This window comes from Palaemon carinicauda, unplaced genomic scaffold (genome assembly GCF_036898095.1).
Source record: "Palaemon carinicauda isolate YSFRI2023 unplaced genomic scaffold, ASM3689809v2 scaffold2088, whole genome shotgun sequence".
NCBI classification, from domain to species: Eukaryota; Metazoa; Arthropoda; class Malacostraca; order Decapoda; family Palaemonidae; genus Palaemon; species Palaemon carinicauda.
The window spans coordinates 1-18,695 of NW_027169688.1; the positions used below are offsets into that span (position 1 = coordinate 1).

General features: G+C 40.6%; 1 long non-coding RNA gene across 1 annotated transcript; it reads right to left on the bottom strand.

Annotated features, from left to right (window-relative positions):
* Positions 1 to 1,893: 1,893 nt before the first annotated feature.
* LOC137635993 (uncharacterized) lies at positions 1,894 to 15,980 on the bottom strand. Its single transcript, XR_011042878.1, has 5 exons — positions 15,869 to 15,980; positions 7,234 to 7,356; positions 5,562 to 5,754; positions 4,036 to 4,183; positions 1,894 to 2,433 (listed from the first exon to the last, which is right to left on the bottom strand). It is a non-coding gene; the product is annotated as an uncharacterized lncRNA (long non-coding RNA).
* Positions 15,981 to 18,695: the final 2,715 nt, after the last annotated feature.

The window sequence follows — 18,695 nt, forward strand, 5'->3', positions numbered from 1 at the left end:
CGTAGCTCATTATATGAGTCTTGTATTTGCACTCTAGTAGCGTAGCCGACGCTTATGGTCCACCAAAGAGCAATAGAAAGGCCTAAGCGGAGCTCCTCGGCTACAGCAGCAAAGCGTAGATTGTTGAGTTGTCTCAAATTACATAAATATGCTTGTCGAGGGTCACGGACACTGAGGTGGATGGGGGAAGGAGAGGAAGGCAATAGTAAATGATATGAGAGGGAAAAATGACTAAGAGAAATGAATGCTCATGATAATAAGAGAACGGAGAAGGCTTACACGAAACAGCGACCGCACATAGGGGTAAAGGCTGTAGACAAAGAGGAAAAGGACTTCACTGTACATAAATACATATGATCCTCGTTCAAAGGGAGTCGAACTTTGCTTCTCGGCGACGAAGCCCCGAGTGGAGATCGAACTTTGGAACAACTAAGTTTGGGTTTCCAACAGTCCAACTAAGCTACCACCACAGTCACAGTCTCCTTTTGCTTAAATTATGGCACAAGTAAAACACAAGGTTTGTATTTGTGCGCGGATATGCTCGACCGACGGGTGATTTATGCCCGCTTATCGAACCTCTAAATTGGAAAAAATACTTCAATCTCTTTCCTTAAGCAATGTTAAAATCAGGTTGGATGCATGAAATATATATTGTAAAAGTATAAACGTTCATTCTGTTGTCCATAGCCATTAAGAAATTATATTATCCAATCAACAATAAGATAAGAAATAAAGAAAATTTTAAAAAATTCTATGGTACTGAAAGCTAACATTTTAAAACCATGTATTCTATCTACCATTGCAATTCCTTCAATTTTGGGAGGTAGACAGAAAAAATCATCTATAATTTATATATGGTGAGAACGGTGCAGTTACATGAAAAAAATTGAAGATCAGCTCTTCCATTTGAAGAGGAAAAAGAACCTTTATATTTGAGATTATCATTATTATTATTATTACAGTTTATTACTATAAAGTCCGGGCATAAACTGTAAAAAATTTCTTTTCTTGACAAAGAAAATTATATTTCTATTAAAGATCCCATTAAAATAAATATAAATTGTGTTAAAGATATCATGGCACTGTTAAGTAAATTTTAAAATCATCTATAATCTACATATAGTATAGGAACAGCAGTAGATCTATACGGAAATTAATTTAAGACCGGCTCTTCTATTTTGAAGAGGAAAAAAAAGTTATATTTCTGTGATCATCATTATTATCATTATAAAAATTTGCTACCGTAAAGTCAGGGCATAAATTGATGTAAAGTTCCTCTCTCGACAAAACAACCAATATTCTAGTTATAAAATGATCCTATTAAGAAGAAATAAAGAGAAATTTAAAAAATTTCATGGCACTTTAAGTTAGTTTTAAAACCATTAACAGTATAATATAAATAGAGTACAGTAAAGTGAAAACAGTGCATTTATAAGGAAACTAATTGAAGACAGACTCTTCTAATTTGAAGAGGAAAAAATCCAGTCATTTTTTAGATTATCATTATCATTATTACAGGATTATTACTATAAAGTCCGAGAATAAATTGACAAGTTTCTCTCTCGACAGAGCAACCGATATCTGCTGTTACAAACATTAGCGCACCTCCCTTCAAGACTGCACAAACTTGCTCCTACTTTTCTCTAAAGTTAAAACTTAAAAGTAAAGGGTATGCCACCAAATTCATACAAAAATTTACAGTATTGCAGTTTCCACTAGCATAATAATCCCACCGACCGAAGCGTGTTATTAATCGTCAAAAAACCCATCTACGTACCCAAGTTTTAACCCGATAAAATAGTTCATCCAATAGAAGATGGACTAAAGGCTATCATTAATGAAAAATAATGAATCTATATTCATTTGAAATCTGTAAAGCCGTAAGAACTAAAATCCCATTGTGATGTGGTAAGGATAAACCATGTGGTTAGATCATCTAAATCTTGGGCGCCCAACCTTTTTGTCCTTCTGTGCCCCTTGGGCTTTTTAAGCTTCCTGTGTACCCCTAAAACTGATGATGAAAAAATACAATGAAATTGACAGTGATATAATATCTTTCAATCTTATTGCAGATTAAATCATGCACTGCACAGTACAGGCCATTCTATCAGATCCAATGTACCCACTGAGTAAAAATGTACCACTGGTTGGGAACCCCTGATCTAAATAAGTGTCCGTGGACAAGGCTTAAATTCTAGATATTTTCAGTTATCTACAAAATAGACTATCATAAAAAAGGATAACAATACTCACGTCTTCGCTACTGCCCGCTTGATACTCGCCACTGGCATCATACAAAATGTCCTCTCCGAGAATTCACAAGTAAACTATACCTTTTCCATTATCCTTCTCCACTCGCGTTCCTCCCACCTCTCGAACAGGATGAGCAGCTCGTAGTGGGGTGTGTGAGGGAAGAGGTCGACAACGGCCGCTCTGCAATGATAAGTAAAAATTAAAAGGAAGGAACACTTCAACCAAGGATGCTTTTCTATGTAATTACATCAAATTCTAAAATCACAACATGTATAAAATGTAGAAAGAAAAGTTCCAATAGAACTAAAGAAACAGGTACGCCATGCCCCTCTAAATCACGGTCCCACAAGAACCGTGAATTAACCCTTTTACCCCAATGAACGTACTGGTACGTTTCACAAAACTCATCCCTTTACACCCACGGATGTCCTGGCAAAAAACTATTTACAATTTTTTTTGCATATTTTTGATAACTTTATGGAAAAATTCAGGCATTTTCCAAAAGAATGAGACCAACCTGACCTCTCTATGACAAAAATTAAGGCTGTTAAAGCAATTTAAAAAATATATATTGCAAAATGTGCTTGAAAAAAAAAAAATGCCTGGGGGTTAAGGGTTGGAAAGTTCCAAATAGCCTGGGGGTAAAAGGGTTAACCAGATGTAAAACACTTCTAAATTGTACTATACGGTGGCTTACAACATTCAAATTCCCTCTCGGCAATGAAACGAAGATGATAAACTTGACGATTCACGACTTTTTTAACTATGTCGTTTCCAGAGAAAGTTTCGTTGGTCTAAACCTTCAGGCACGGAGGGTTAGGCAAATTTATTCTTCTAAGTTACTTTTGTAACTTTTGTTTTCACAGCCATAAGTTATCCACAGACTGGTCAATTAAGATATCCGGTGCATGTTTTAATCAACAAACTTGTTGTTCTCATCAATTATTATTAGTATTTTTGCCATTTGAAAGCTCTCCTGATGGTAAATTTCATATGGCACATACATACATATACCAAGGCACTTCCCCCAGTTTTTCTCGGGTAGCCGACGTCGAACAAAAGCAACAAAAAAAAAGGGGACCTCTCCTCTCTACGTTCCTCCCAGCCTGACAAGGGACTCAATCGAGTTTAGCAGTACCAGCCGAACTCGGTTGAGTCCCTTCTCAGGCTGGGAGGAAAGGTAGAGAGGAAAGGTCCCCTTTTTTTTTTTTTTGTTTCTTTTGTTTGATGTTGGCTACCCCCCTAAAACTGGGGGAAGTGCCTTAGTATATGTATGTATGTGCCATTTGAAATTTACCATCAGGAGATCTTGAAAGCTTTAAATACTTATCGTAAAAATAAAAACCTGTTTAAAACTCAAAAACATTACACAAATTTTTTACAATCGATCAATGCTGTATGCTCGCTACACAGAAGTATTTCCGACTTCCTTTAAAAAGCCCGACAACTCGAATTAGTTAACCCTTTTACCCCCAAAGGACGTACTGGTACGTTTCACAAAAGCCATCCCTTTACCCCAATGGACGGACATACCGGTACGTCCTTGCAAAAAAGGCTATAAAAATTTTTTTTTCATATTTTTGATAATTTTTTGAGAAAATTCAGGCATTTTCCAAGAGAATAAGACCAACCTGACCTCTCTATGACAAAAATTAAGGCTGTTAGAGCAATTTAAAAAAAATATACTGCAAAATGTGCTGGGAAAAAAATAACCCCCTGGGGGTTAAGGGCTGGAAATTTCCAAATACAGTAGCCTGGGGGTTAAAGGGTTAACAGACTCACCTGATTGGAACGAAAAATTCTCCTTTATAATTCTTGCTCTCGGTCGAGAGATCGACGAAATTCTTGAAGGCACCGTCGGGATCGCACGACATATAGATTAGCCGATCCATGTTCTCGCACTTGCGGAGCTCTCTGATAACCCTCTCGGCTGTTGGGAGATTGATACTTTGTTAGAATGTAAAGTTTTACTGAATGTAGGCAGGCAGTTAATTCTAATAGCCAGGCCTTCTCCATCATAAGACTCAATACTACGCAGTACTCTAGAAGTTTTATTCCAGTTGTTACCAAGTTGTGGAATGATCTTCCTAATCGGGTAGTTGAATCAGTAGAACTTCAAAAGTTCAAAGTTGGAGCAAATGCTTTTTTGTTGACCAGGCAGACATGAGTCTTTTTATAGTTTATTTATGACATATTTGTTTTTGATGTTGTTAATAGTTTATATATGACATATCTCTTTTGACATTACTTTTTTTAGAATGATTTATTGTTAATTTGTTCTCTTCAGTTATTTATTTCCTTATTTCCTTTCCTCACTGGGCTATTTTTCCATATTGGAGCCCCTGGGCTTATAGCATCTTGCTTTTCCAATTAGGGTTGTAGCTTGGATAGTAATAATAATAATAATATACCCAGGCACTTCCCCCAATATTGGGGGGTAACCGACATCAACAAATGAAACAAAAACAAAAAAGGGGACCTCTACTCTCTACGTTCCTCCCAGCCTGACAAGGAACTCAACCGAGTTCAGCTGGTACTGCTAGGGTGATATTAGATTTCTGCTAATGAAGATTGTCAATATTTTACTACCGTCTACAGACAAAGCTTTCTCTTTTTGATATATCAATTATGAATTAATCTACTTTATAACAATTTGCCCATGAAGAAAGTCAATATTTTACTACCATCTACAGACGAAGCTTTCTCTTTTTGATATGTTGATTGTGAATTTTGAATTAACCACCTGTACTTTATAATAATTTGCCAATGAAGATCGTTAATATTTTACTACCGTCTACACACCAAGCTTCTCTTTTTCCATGTGCTGACCGTGAATGAATCCACAGTATATCACTAACAATAACTAGAATCTAGTAAATTTAATGGGTTTTTGCATAGCGTAATATCTATACGTTGTTAAAATCCGGCAAAAATCTGGCAAGAAGTTCTGACGTATTCCAGCTCACAGACAACCGAATATAAATACAAAAGCAGGTTACTTTACCAACCTCCTTGGTAGAGGTAATAAAAATAATTCTCCGGTTTCATAGGCATTTAACATCGTATTATTATTGTAATTAATACTTTCTGAAAGACTGAATGAGTCTCAAAATATCCAGGTCATTTTACAATCTCCTTGGAAGAGGTAACAATAAAAAAAAATAAAGAATTTAACTCAGCTTCATAAACCAATTCTCCGGTTTCATAGGAATTTAATATCATATCACCATTGGAATTAATACTTTCTCAAAGACTAAACAAGTCTTGAAATATCAAGAACACGAGAATAACAAAATCCAATGACTCACGCAGTCCGGCTCATGGCGGATCGACAACGCCGACTGTCTTGTATTTGGCGCACTGGGCCAGCACCGCGTTCATGTTCACTTCCGCCTTTCCGGTGTAAATGGGGACGTTGTCCAGGCCGTTCAAGTCTGCGTTGTGCCTGGCGTCCTCATCAGCTTTCTTGATCATTTCGATGCCGTAGACTTTCAAGCATTGCTGAAGAGGGAGTGGGGAAAACAAGATCACGTATGGGGAAAGATTACAATTGAAAAATGGCTTCAATAAACTTATTATTATTATTTGATGGAAGATAATGGCTGTCTCAGTGACATTAATTGTTCTCTATAAGAAAGAGTCAAGATAAGAATACAGTGGCAAACCAATCAAGCAAAATTCAGGCCTATCCAAAACTTGACTAAGAATTCCTAACGAGTCATGAAAAAAATGACTATAAGTAGAAAAGAAGTTTCTTAGATTTACAATGACCATGATTTGTGGGTTCTTTGATTTACAATGACCCAAATTTGATGTTTTTTGACTGCCAATGACCAAGACTTGATATTACTTTCATTTACAATGACCAATATTTGTTTCTTTGACTATCAATGACCAAAATTTGATGTTTCTTTAATTTACAATGACCAAAATTTTGTTTTTTTTATTTACAATGACAAATATTTGATGTTTCTTTAATTTACAATGACCAAAATTTGATGTTTCTTTTTATCTACAATGACAAATATTTGATGTTTCTTTGACTGCCAATGACCATGATTTGATGTTTCATTGATTTACAATGACAAATATTTATGTTCCCTTGATTTACAATGACCATGATTTGACATTTCTTTGACTTACAATGACATATATTTGATGTTTCTTTAATTTACTATGACCAAAATTTGATGTTCCCTTGATTTACACTACCAAATATGACGTCTCTTTAATCTACAATGATAAAAAATTTACAAATTCTTTGATTTACAATGACCAAAATTTTATGTTTTATTGACTATCCATGACCAAGATTTGATGTTTCTTTGATTTACAATGACCAAATTTGATGTTTCTTTGATTTACAATGACCAACCCTTGATAATTCTTTCATTTACAATGACCAACCCTTGATATTTGTTTGATTTACAATGACCAACCCTTGATAATTCTTTGATTTACAATGACCAACCCTTGATAATTCTTTCATTTACAATGACCAACCCTTGATATTTGTTTGATTTACAATGACCAACCCTTGATAATTCTTTCATTTACAATGACCAACCCTTGATATTTGTTTGATTTACAATGACCAACCCTTGATAATTCTTTGATTTACAATGACCAACCCTTGATAATTCTTTGATTTACAATGACCAACCCTTGATAATTCTTTCATTTACAATGACCAACCCTTGATATTTGTTTGATTTACAATGACCAACCCTTGATAATTCTTTGATTTACAATGACCAACCCTTGATAATTCTTTGATTTACAATGACCAACCCTTGATAATTCTTTGATTTACAATAATCTAAATTTCTTAATACTCTATTATTATTTTTATTATTAAAAAGAGAAGAATAACCAGCCCAATGAGTCAAGCTCAGCTCATTACATTCTGACTGGTTGATCCTCAAATAACAAAAGTTAAACTGGGATAACAACATAAAAAACAAGGACAGACGAACTTACGTCGGCCAGGGAAACTCCAATGGTGCCCGTGCCGCAGCAGATGTCGAGGATTATGGAGGTGCCGTCCAACTCGGCGAAGTACGCCACGGTCTCGTACAGCGCTTCGCATCCTTCGGTGTTGACCTGAAATTGTTTATTCTCGTCATGAGGAGAGTAATAGACGTATACAATTAACCCTTTTACCCCCAATGCTATTTAGAACCTTCCCACCCTTAACCCCGAGGCGTTTTCCATTTTCAAGCACGTTTCGCAATAATTTTTTTTTAGATCGCGCTGACAGCCTCAATTTTCGTTATAGAGAGGTCATGTTGGTCTCATTATCTTGGAAAATGCCTGACGTTTCTCAAAATTATCAAAAATATGCACAAAAAAAAAAAAAAAAAAAAAAAAAAAAATCAGTCTTTTGCAAGGACGTACCAGTACGTCCATGTGGGTTAAAGGATGAGTTTTGTTAAACGTACCAGTACGTCCACTGGGGGTAGAATGGTTAAGATCCTCAACTTAGAACCATTCGGAGATATAACTCAAATCCAACTGAAATCATTAAATCCCAGATCTAGTATAATGGAATAAAAGAATATTATGTTATTTTGATAATAAAATAAATTTTTGAATATACTTACCCGGTGATTATATAGCTGCAACTCTGTTGCCCGACAGACAACTCTACGGTAAAAACTCGCCAGCGATCGCTACACAGGTTGCGGGTGTGCCCAACAGCGCCATCTGTCGTCCAGATACCCAGTACTCAATGTAAACAAAGACTCAATTTTCTCCTCGTCCCACTGCGTCTCTATTGGGGAGGAAGGGAGGGTCCTTTAATTTATAATCACCGGGTAAGTATATTCAAAAATTTATTTTATTATCAAAATAACATTTTTCAATATTTAACTTAGCCGGTGATTATATAGCTGATTCACACCCAGGGGGGTGGGTAGAGACCAGCAATATATGTTTACACTTTTATGAGCTAAGAGTTTTTATTTCATTTTAGAAGTTATCAAAATAACAAAAACAAAATAAATAGGTACCTGGTAAGGAAGTCGACTTGAACAATTACTCTGCCTTTTAAGTACGTCTTCCTTACGGAGCCTCGCGATCCTCTTAGGATGCTGATCGACCCCTAGGATCTGAAGTATCAAGGGTTGCAACCCATACAACAGGACCTCATCAAAACCCCTAATCTAGGCGCTCTCAAGAAATGACTTTGACCACCCGCCAAATCAACCAGGATGCGAAAGGCTTCTTAGCCTTCCGGACAACCCAAAAAACAACAATAAAAACATTTCAAGAGAAAGATTAAAAGGGTATGGAATTAGGGAATTGTAGTGGTTGAGCCCTCACCCACTACTGCACTCGCTGCTACGAATGGTCCCAGTGTGTAGCAGTTCTTGTAAAGAGACTGGACATCTTTCAAGTAAAATGACGCGAACACTGACTTGCTTCTCCAATAGGTTGCGTCCATTATACTTTGCAGAGATATATTTTGCTTAAAGGCCACGGAAGTTGTTACAGCTCTAACTTTGTGCGTCTTCACCTTAAGCAAAGTTCGGTCTTCCTCACTCAGATGTGAATGAGCTTCTCGTATTAACAATCTGATAAAGTCTGACCAAGCATTCTTTGACATAGGCAAGGATGGTTTCTTAACTGAACACCATAAAGCTTCAGATTGGCCTTGTAAAGGTTTAGTACGCTTTAAATAGAACTTAAGAGCTCTAACAGGGCATAAGACTCTTTCTAGTTCATTGCCTACGATCTCCGATAAGCTGGGGATATCGAAAGATTTAGGCCAAGGCCGAGAAGGCAGCTCATTTTTGGCTAGAAAACCAAGTTGTAGCGAACAAGTGGCTTTTTCTGACGAAAATCCGATGTTCTTGCTGAAGGCATGAATCTCACTGACTCTTTTAGCCGAGGCTAAGCATACCAGGAAAAGAGTCTTAAGAGTGAGATCTTTCAGGGAGGCTGATTGTAACGGCTCCAACCTGTCTGACATGAAGAATCTTAGTACCACGTCTAAATTCCATCCAGGGGTAGCCAAACGACGCTCCTTGGTGGTCTCAAAAGACTTAAGGAGGTCTTGCAGATCTTTATGTTTGGAAAGATCTAAGCCTCTATGCCGGAAGACCGATGCCAACATGCTTCTGTAGCCCTTGATAGTGGGAGCTGAAAGGGATCGTCCTTTTCTCAGGTATAAGAGAAAAACAGCTATTTGAGCTACAGAGGTACTGGTCGAGGATACAGAAACTGACTTGCACCAGTCTCGGAAGACTTCCCACTTCGATTGGTAGACTCTAATGGAAGACGCTCTCCTTGCTCTAGCAATCGCACTGGCTGCTTCCTTCGAAAAGCCTCTAGCTCTCGAGAGTCTTTCGATAGTCTGAAGGCAGTCAGACGAAGAGCGTGGAGGCTTTGGAGTACCTTCTTTACGTGTGGCTGACGTAGAAGGTCTACCCTTAGAGGAAGACTACTGGGAACGTCTACTAACCATCGAAGTATCTCGGTGAACCATTCTCTCGCGGGCCAGAGGGAAGCAACTAACGTCAACCTTGTCCCTTCGTGAGAGGCGAACTTCTGCAGTACCTTGTTGACAATCTTGAACGGTGGGAATGCGTAGAGATCCAGATGTAACCAATCTAGGAGGAAAGCATCTATATGTATTGCTGCTGGGTCCGGGACTGGAGAGCAATAGATTGGAAGCCTCTTGGTCAGCGTGGTTGCAAAGAGATCTATGGATGGTTTTACCCCAAGTGGCCCAAAGTCTCTTGCACACATCCTTGTGGAGGGTCCATTCGGTTGGAATTACTTGCCCTTTCCGACTGAGACAATCTGCTATGACGTTCAAGTCGCCTTGGATGAACCTCGCTACTAGGGAGATGTCTTGACCTTTTGACCAGATGAGCAGGTCCCTGCGATCTCGTATAACGTCAGTGAGTGGGTACCTCCTTGTTTGGAGATGTACGCCAAGGCCGTGGTGATGTCCGAGTTAACTTCCACCACTTTGCCTCGAAGGAGAGACTTGAAGCTTTTCAAGGCCAGATGTACTGCCAACAGCTCCTTGCAGTTGATATGCAAGCTCCTCTGACTCGAGTTCCACAGTCCTGAGCATTCCCGACCGTCTAGTGTCGCGCCCCAGCCCACGTCCGATGCGTCCGAGAAGAGAACGTGGTTGGGAGTCTGAACAGCCAGGGGAAGACCCTCTCTTAGGTTGATATTGTCCTTCCACCAAGTCAGACAAGACTTTATCTTTTCGGAAACCGTGATCGAGACCGCTTCTAGCGTCTTGTCCTTTTTCCAGTGAAAAGCTAGATGGTATTGAAGAGGACGGAGGTTTAGTCTTCCTAGTGACACAAAGTGTTCCACGGATGACAGCGTCCCTACCAGACTCATCCACAGCCTGACTGAGCAGCGTTCCTTCTTCAGCATCTTCTGGATGGATAGCAGGGCTTGATCTATTCTGGGGGCTGATCGTCTTGTTGTTCAGCAACGTCCTCATCAGAGGGTTCCTCATCCGAAAACTGATGAGGAAACGGCAACGGAGTGGGCAACGTCTGGCTCGCTGAGTCCGGTCGCACTGGTGCATGCGTGACGGAGCCGGACACAAAATCATGGAACTGCTGCACAGTCTGTGAACTGTCAACAACCATGGGTGCGCGAGGAAGCACAGCGTCAACCCGAGACTGTCTAGACCGTCTGGGTTGTGCAGTCAACACCCTACCGGGTTGCTGAGGTTGACGCACTGCGTCAAAACAAGTCACCTCTGCTGGTTGTTGAACGTCCTGAACGTCAACTACCACCTCCGAGCGTCGCTTAACGTCAACGTGCGGCTGGCAACCCACACTGGGTCGCATCGGTGGAGGAACCACCTCAACTGGCAGACGCAAGTAGGTTACCTCAGCGTCAACAGGGCGCACAACCGACCGGTTGGAAGGTTGTTGGCCAGAAGGTTCGGTAGCAACCTTCTCCGCATTAAAGTCCTCTATCAAGGACGCAAGCTTGGACTGCATGTCTTGCAGCAAAGCCCATTTAGGGTCTACGGGAGCAGGTGCGGCAACAGACGGGGTTAGCGACTGCGGCGGTACCGCTTACCATCCCTGAAAGCCTTGTTATGCATGACATAATTGTACAGCAAAACTTCAAAGGCTCGAAAACAGCTGTGAAGTTGACCTGTAAAAAACTTGGAGCGTCTCCTGGCCAGGCGCCAGGGAGAGTCTACGAGAATTGAGAAGTCTATCTGGGCAGAGGCATGAACTCCCAAGCCGAGAACTTCTCTCGTGTCATATCAGACTCTCGCTCTATAAACCAGTTTAAAAGAAGGGAAAGCAAAGGCTGTATCCCCCAAACTCCTCCTGGTGAAAAACCAGTCGCCTAGCCAACGTAAAGCTCTCTAGGAGAGCGAGAGAGCACTAGCTTAAAAACAACAGCTTCGAAGTAGCTAGGCCTAATGCAAGCTCTGACGTTTAGGCGAACGAGGAGCAGCAGTTACAAAAAGATCCGGACAAAGATCCTTAAAAAAATCATCATGATTTAATTAAAGTCCATAGGGGGCTAAGCAGCTTTAGGCTCCTCTCCATCTGACAGAGTCCTCAAGGGAATATCAGTAGGAGGGGGAACAGCAACTTCCTCATCCACAGGAACCTTGTCCGATAAAAGCTGAGTCTCAAGCAAGGGAGAGACCTACCGTGGTGGCAATGCTTTACAAGCAGAGTCCACACTCACTGGTGCATTAGTAGCGGACCAGAACGCAACGTCATGTAACTGCTTGACAGTCTGTGAACTGTCAACAACTGAACTGTCAACCACAACAGGTGCGTGAGGACGCACAGCGTCCACTCGAGACTGCTTTGACTGCCTAGACTGAGCAGTCAAAACAACTCTAGAATGCGGAGGTTGACGCACAACGTCAAAACAAGTCAACTCCGATTGTTAGTGAACGTCTTGAACGTCAACAGGAGCATCAGCAAGTGGCCTAACGTCCAAATGCGGCTGAAAAACCACACGAGACCGCATCGAGTGTGGTTCTCAACAACCTGACTGACGTGACTAAGCTACGCCAACGTCAACAGAAAGCACAAAGGAACGTTAGGTTGGCTGAAAGCCAGGATATCGATGAGATAAACGGCTAGACTCAACGGACTAATCGGCAGAATAGTCTTCCATAAGGGAGGCAAGCATATACTGCATGTCTTGCCATACAACCCATTAAGGATCAACGGAAATGGTTGTGGTAAGAGACGAGGGTAACGTCTGTGACCGCAACACTTTGCCAACAAAAAAAGACTCTCGGAGTCTGTGTTACGCTTTTGTTAGGCGGCGAGCAGTTATCCGATGACTGCATAGGGTCAGAGCTGTCCTAATGGTTGTAACCAGGACGCTGGACCGGTCCTGAAAGGACTGACTTTCGCTTAAGGGCTTCGAAACCTTGTGACAGGTTTCTTATGCGAAAAGCCTTCGGATGACGAGGAGAAACAACGTCTCTCTCGTCTTATGGTAGGGGAGATCTTGGTAAGATACACCCGATACCATAGAGGGAAAAACGTCTGTTCGTTGATCAAGGCCTCTCGAACCCATAAGTCGTTTGACATTACTTCTCCCCTGGGCTTGGGAGCATGCAAGAGGTCCCGGACTAGGTGAACGACAGGCACGAACAGACGAACCCTCGGACGCAACACTGTAACACTTTGCGCATATCACTTTATCACTTCGATTTTCTGTTTTGCACTTATTTCACTGAAATCGAAACTTTTACTGATTTCTACCTGAAACACGCAATTCTACCCTTCATTAAAGGGTAGTAATTGCGAAATCAGTCGTATAATGCAAGCTCATTAATACCAGCAAAAAACAGAAAACATATTTTAAGATAAAAAAAATCAGTGGCTGGGAAAGAGACTAAAAACTAGTTCATATAACTACGTTTTCAATCTCTCACCGCACATAGCCTGGGGACGAGAATAAAAAACTAAAAACGTTTTATCCTTCCTCCCCGTACAGCGACTAGGGACGAGAGTAACTCGAGAACAACGTCACCCGCTTGAACGGAACGTTTTCTCTCCTCTCTCTCCCTCCGTCTCTATCTCTCTCTCTCTTTCTCTCTTGATTTCGCACCTAAGAGAAGAGCCCAATTATATTTCGTCAAAAAAACATGTTATTTGACTAAAGGAAAAAACTGAAAGGTTTTTCAAATAAAAAGTTCCTTTAAAATAGAATTTAAAACATTTAAGCTAAGAAAGAATGAACAAAACGTCAGAATCGATTTACTCTTACTGCAAAGTGAAACCGTGATACACTCTCTCTCTATCGTAACGATAGAGCGCATGTTGAACGTCCTGAACGTCAACAACTGCGTAGCATAAATAAACTAAACGTTAGTTCATCTTTGAAAACAGTACGAAGACTATCAAAGAAATTCTTTCATAAAATATTACATTTAAAAAGTTTTAAATCCTTAGCTCTTTAAAAGCTAATTACGATATAAAGGGCTCAACGTTGATTAACTTCGGTTTCCAAGTTAGGACCGCCTACTCTCAGGAAAGATCGCATATAAACAAAACATTAAAATTTATTTTTATATGTTTATAATAAATGGAAAGTTAATCGAAGAGGCCTAATAAAGGCGGAGAGATATAAAATATATAGAGGAAAATCTATAACGTGATAAGATAATTACTAAAAGCCTAAACACACTTCCGTCTAAGGGAAGGGTCGGCCATTTAAAAGTGAAAGAAAGTCCATACTCTCTTTGTCACCATAATTAAATCTATCCAAAACGAGTTCAAGATTTAAGATGAAGATAAAACACCTGCATAGCGAAAGCTCAAAACTAGAATATAGTACTTCACCAAATAGATGTGAAAAACTCCAGTTTAGCAACAGCGAGTAAAGTACGTCTTGTCGATAGCTCGACAGAGAGAAAATTGAGTCTTTGTTTACATTGAGTACTGGGTATCTGGACGACAGATGGCGCTGTTGGGCAGACCCGCAACCTGTGTAGCGATCGCTGGCGAGTTTTTACCGTAGAGTTGTCTGTCGGGCAACAGAGTTGCAGCTATATAATCACCGGCTAAGTTAAATATTGAAAAATATAATTTAACCCTTTTACCCCCAAAGGACGTACTGGTACATTTCACAAAAACTCATCCCTTTACCCCCATGGATGTACCGGTAAGTCCTTGCAAAAAAACTGCTATTTACAATTTTTTTTTTTTTTAATAATTTTTTGAGAAATTTCAGGCATTTTCCAAGAGAATGAGACCAACCTGACCTCTCTATGACGAAAATTAAGGCTGTTAGAGCAATTTGAAAAATAATATATTGCAAAATGTGCTTGAATAAAAAATAACCCCTGGGGGTTAAGGGTTGGAAAGTTCCAAATAGCCTGGGGGTAAAAGGGTTAGTATAGTCAGCAAAATGATATTTGCGATAACCTGATATTCAATTCGCGTAAAACGGGACTATTCGTTGAATTTTGCAGCTGGAAATCATAGGCATGAGAAACAGGCTAGGCCTACCCTAAGCCAAAATTTAATAAAATTATATCTACAATTATATCTGCAAACTGTGTTATTCAACAGTCGTGCCTTTGCACTTTATGCCAGTCAAGTGTAACGTAACATGAGAACGTCGAGAAGAGATAAGATACGGAATGAGGTAATTAGGGGTACCGCAGGAGTTAGAAAACTATCAGATGAGATCCAAGAAAGTAGACTGAGATGGTATGGTTATGTCATGAGAAAAGATGAACAGTATATTGGGAGGAGAGTAATGGAAATGGAGGTACAGGCAACGAGAAGGAGAGGGAGACCAAAGCGAAGGTGGATGGACTGTATCAAGGATGACCTTCGATCAAAGGGATTAACCGGTGATGAAGTGTGGAACAGAGGTAGATGGAGAAAGCTGGCCAGAAACATCGGCCCCCCATAGAAGTGGGAAAAGATGCAGACAAAGAAGAAGAAGAAGAAGAAGAAAGTAGACTGAGGTGGTATGGTCATGTCATGAGATGAGATGAACAGTATATTGGGAGGAGAGTGATGGAAATGCAGGTACAGGCAACGAGAAGGAGAGGGAGACCAAAGTGAAGGTGGATGGACTGTATCAAGGATGACCTTCGATCAAAGGGATTAACCGGTGATGAAGTGTGGAACAGAGGTAGATGGAGAAAGCTGGCCAGAAACATCGGCCCCCCATAGAAGTGGGAAAAGATGCAGACAAAGAAGAAGAAGAAGAAGAAAGTAGACTGAGGTGGTATGGTCATGTCATGAGATGAGATGAACAGTATATTGGGAGGAGAGTGATGGAAATGCAGGTACAGGGAACGAGAAGGAGAGGGAGACCAAAGTGAAGGTGGATGGACTGTATCAAGGATGACCTTCGATCAAAGGGATTAACCGGTGATGAAGTGTGGGACAGAGGTAGATGGAGAAAGCTGGCCAGAAACATCGACCCTACATAAAGGTGGGAGGGGATGCAGACAAAGAAGAAGAAGAAGATTTCTACAAGCAATTTGACATACAACCGGCTTCTTACAAACCATCAAGTTTGTAAGCCGAGAACCTGTATTGACAATTCTGACTATTCCCATCTCAACAATTGAAATCAACGAGTCAAAGCGCAGAGTAATCTCTCGGGCGTTACGTACCTGGAAGAAGGACTCGCAGGAGATGCAGAACGTCTTGCCGAGGACCGTCTCGGTGATGTACTCCTCCCCCAACAGATGCTCGAACTCTATATCTCTGAAATCAGAATAAAACGTGTTTTAAAAAAGGGATTTTGACGAAGGAAAAATCTATTTCTGGGCGAGAGACCTGTGCCGTCCAGTGAAATGCTCCTTTAGCATCATTTCTAATTTTAATTGTTCAATACTTCTTGTATTATTAAAATGTATGTTTTTAAAATATCTCATAATTGTTCACTACTCAGTCTATTTTTTTTTCCTTATTTTCTTTCCTCACTGGGCTATTTTTTTACTGTTGCAGCCTTTTCTTTTTAAAATGTCTTATTATAATTGTTCATTACTTTTTACATAGTCTATTTTTTTTTCCTTATTTCCTTTCCTCGCTGGGGTATTTTTCCCTCTGTTGGAGCCTTTTCTTTTTAAAATGTCTTATTATAATTGTTCATTACTTTTTACATACATACATATACCAAAGGCACTTCCCCCAATTTTGGGGGGTAGCCGACAACAACAAGAAACAAAACAAAAAGGGGACCTCTACTCTCTACGTTCCTCCAGCCTAACCAGGGACTCAGCCGAGTTCAGCTGGTACTGCTAGGGTGCCACAGCCCAACCTCCCACATTTCCACCACAGATGAAGCTTCATACTGCTGAGTCCCCTACTGCTGCTACCTCCGCGGTCATCTAAGGCACCGGAGGAAGCAGCAGGGCCTACCGGAACTGCGTCACAATCGCTCGCCATTCATTCCTATTTCTAGCACGCTCTCTTGCCTCTCTCACATCTATCCTCCTATCACCCAGAGCTTTCTTCACACCATCCATCCACCCAAACCTTGGCCTTCCTCTTGTACTTCTCCCATCAACTCTTGCATTCATCACCTTCTTTAGCAGACAGCCATTTTCCATTCTCTCAACATGGCCAAACCACCTCAACACATTCATATCCACTCTAGCCGCTAACTCATTTCTTACACCCGTTCTCACCCTCACCACTTTTTATATAGTCTATTTTTTTTTTCCTTATTTCCTTTCGTCGCTGGAGTATTTTCCCCTGTTGAGGCCCTTGGGCTTATAGCATCTTGCTTTTCCAACTAGGGCTGTAGCTTAGCTAGTAATAATATGTTATTTTCATTAGTAAAATAAATTTTTGAATATACTTACCCGATAATCATGTAGCTGTCAACTCTGTTGCCCGACAGAAATCTACGGTCGGGATACGCCAGCGATCGCTATTCAGGTGGGGGTGTACACAACAGCGCCATCTGTGGTCAGGTACTCTAGTACTTCTTGTCAACACCACCTCAATTTTTTCCTCGGTCCACTGGTTCTCTATGGGGAGGAAGGGTGGGTCAATTAAATCATGATTATCGGGTAAGTATATTCAAAAATTTATTTTACTAATGAAAATAACATTTTTCAATATTAATCTTACCCGATAATCATGTAGCTGATTCACACCCAGGGTGGTGGGTGGAGACCAGCATACATGTTAACAAAGAAGCTAAGTATCCCGTATTTTATTTTATTAGTTATTCAAAAATAACATAAAATAAATAAGTACCTGGTAAGGAAGACGACTTGAACCATTACTCTGCCTTTATTAAGTACGTCTTTCTTACTGAGCGTAGCGGTCCTCTTAGGATGCTGAACGACTCTTAGGTGCTGAAGTATAAAGGGCTGCAACCCATACTAAAGGACCTCATCACAACCTTTAACCTCGGCGCTTCTCAAGAAAGAATTGACCACCCGCCAAATCAACAAGGATGTGGAAGGCTTCTTAGCCGACCGTACAACCCATAAAAAGTATTCAAGAGAAAGGTTAAAAAGGTTATGGGATTATGGGAATGTAGTGGCTGAGCCCCCGCCTACTACTGCATTCGTTGCTACGAATGGTCCCAGGGTGTAGCAGTTCTCGTAAAGAGACTGGACATCTTTGAGATAGAATGATGCGAACACTGACTTGCTTCTCCAATAGGTTGCATCCATAACACTCTGCAGAGAACGGTTCTGTTTGAGGGCCACTGAAGTAGCCACAGCTCTCACTTCATGTGTCCTTACCTTCAGCAAAGCAAGGTCTTCTTCCTTCAGATGAGAATGTGCTTCCCTAATCAGGAGCCTGAATAGGTAAGAAACTGAGTTCTTAGACCTTGGAAGAGAAGGCTTCTTGATAGCACACCATAAGGCTTCTGATTGTCCTCGTAAAGGTTATGACCTTTTTAGATAGTACCTAAGAGCTCTAACTGGGCAAAGTACTCTCTCCAGTTCGTCCCCCACCAAGTTGGACAGGCTTGGGATCTCGAACGACTTAGGCCAAGGACGTGAAGGAAGCTCGTTTTAGCAAAAAACCGAGCTGCAAGGAACATGTAGCCGTTTCAGATGTGAAAAACTATGTTCCTGCTGAAGGCGTGGATCTCACTTACTCTTTTAGCTGTTGTCAAGCACACGAGGAAAAGAGTTTTTAATGTGAGGTCCTTAAAAGAGGCTGATTGGAGAGGTTCAAATCTTGATGACATAAGGAACCTTAGGACCACGTCTAGATTCCAGCCTGGAGTGGACAACCGACGTTCCTTTGAGGTCTTAAAAGACCTAAGGAGGTCCTGTAGATCTTTGTTGGTGGAAAGATCCAAGCCTCTGTGGCGGAAAACCGCTGCCAACATACTTCTGTAACCCTTAATCGTAGGAGCTGAAAGGGATCTTACGTTCCTTAGATGTAACAGGAAGTCAGCAATCTGGGTTACAGTGGTACTGGATGAGGAAACTGCATTGGCCTTGTACCAGCTTCGGAAGACTT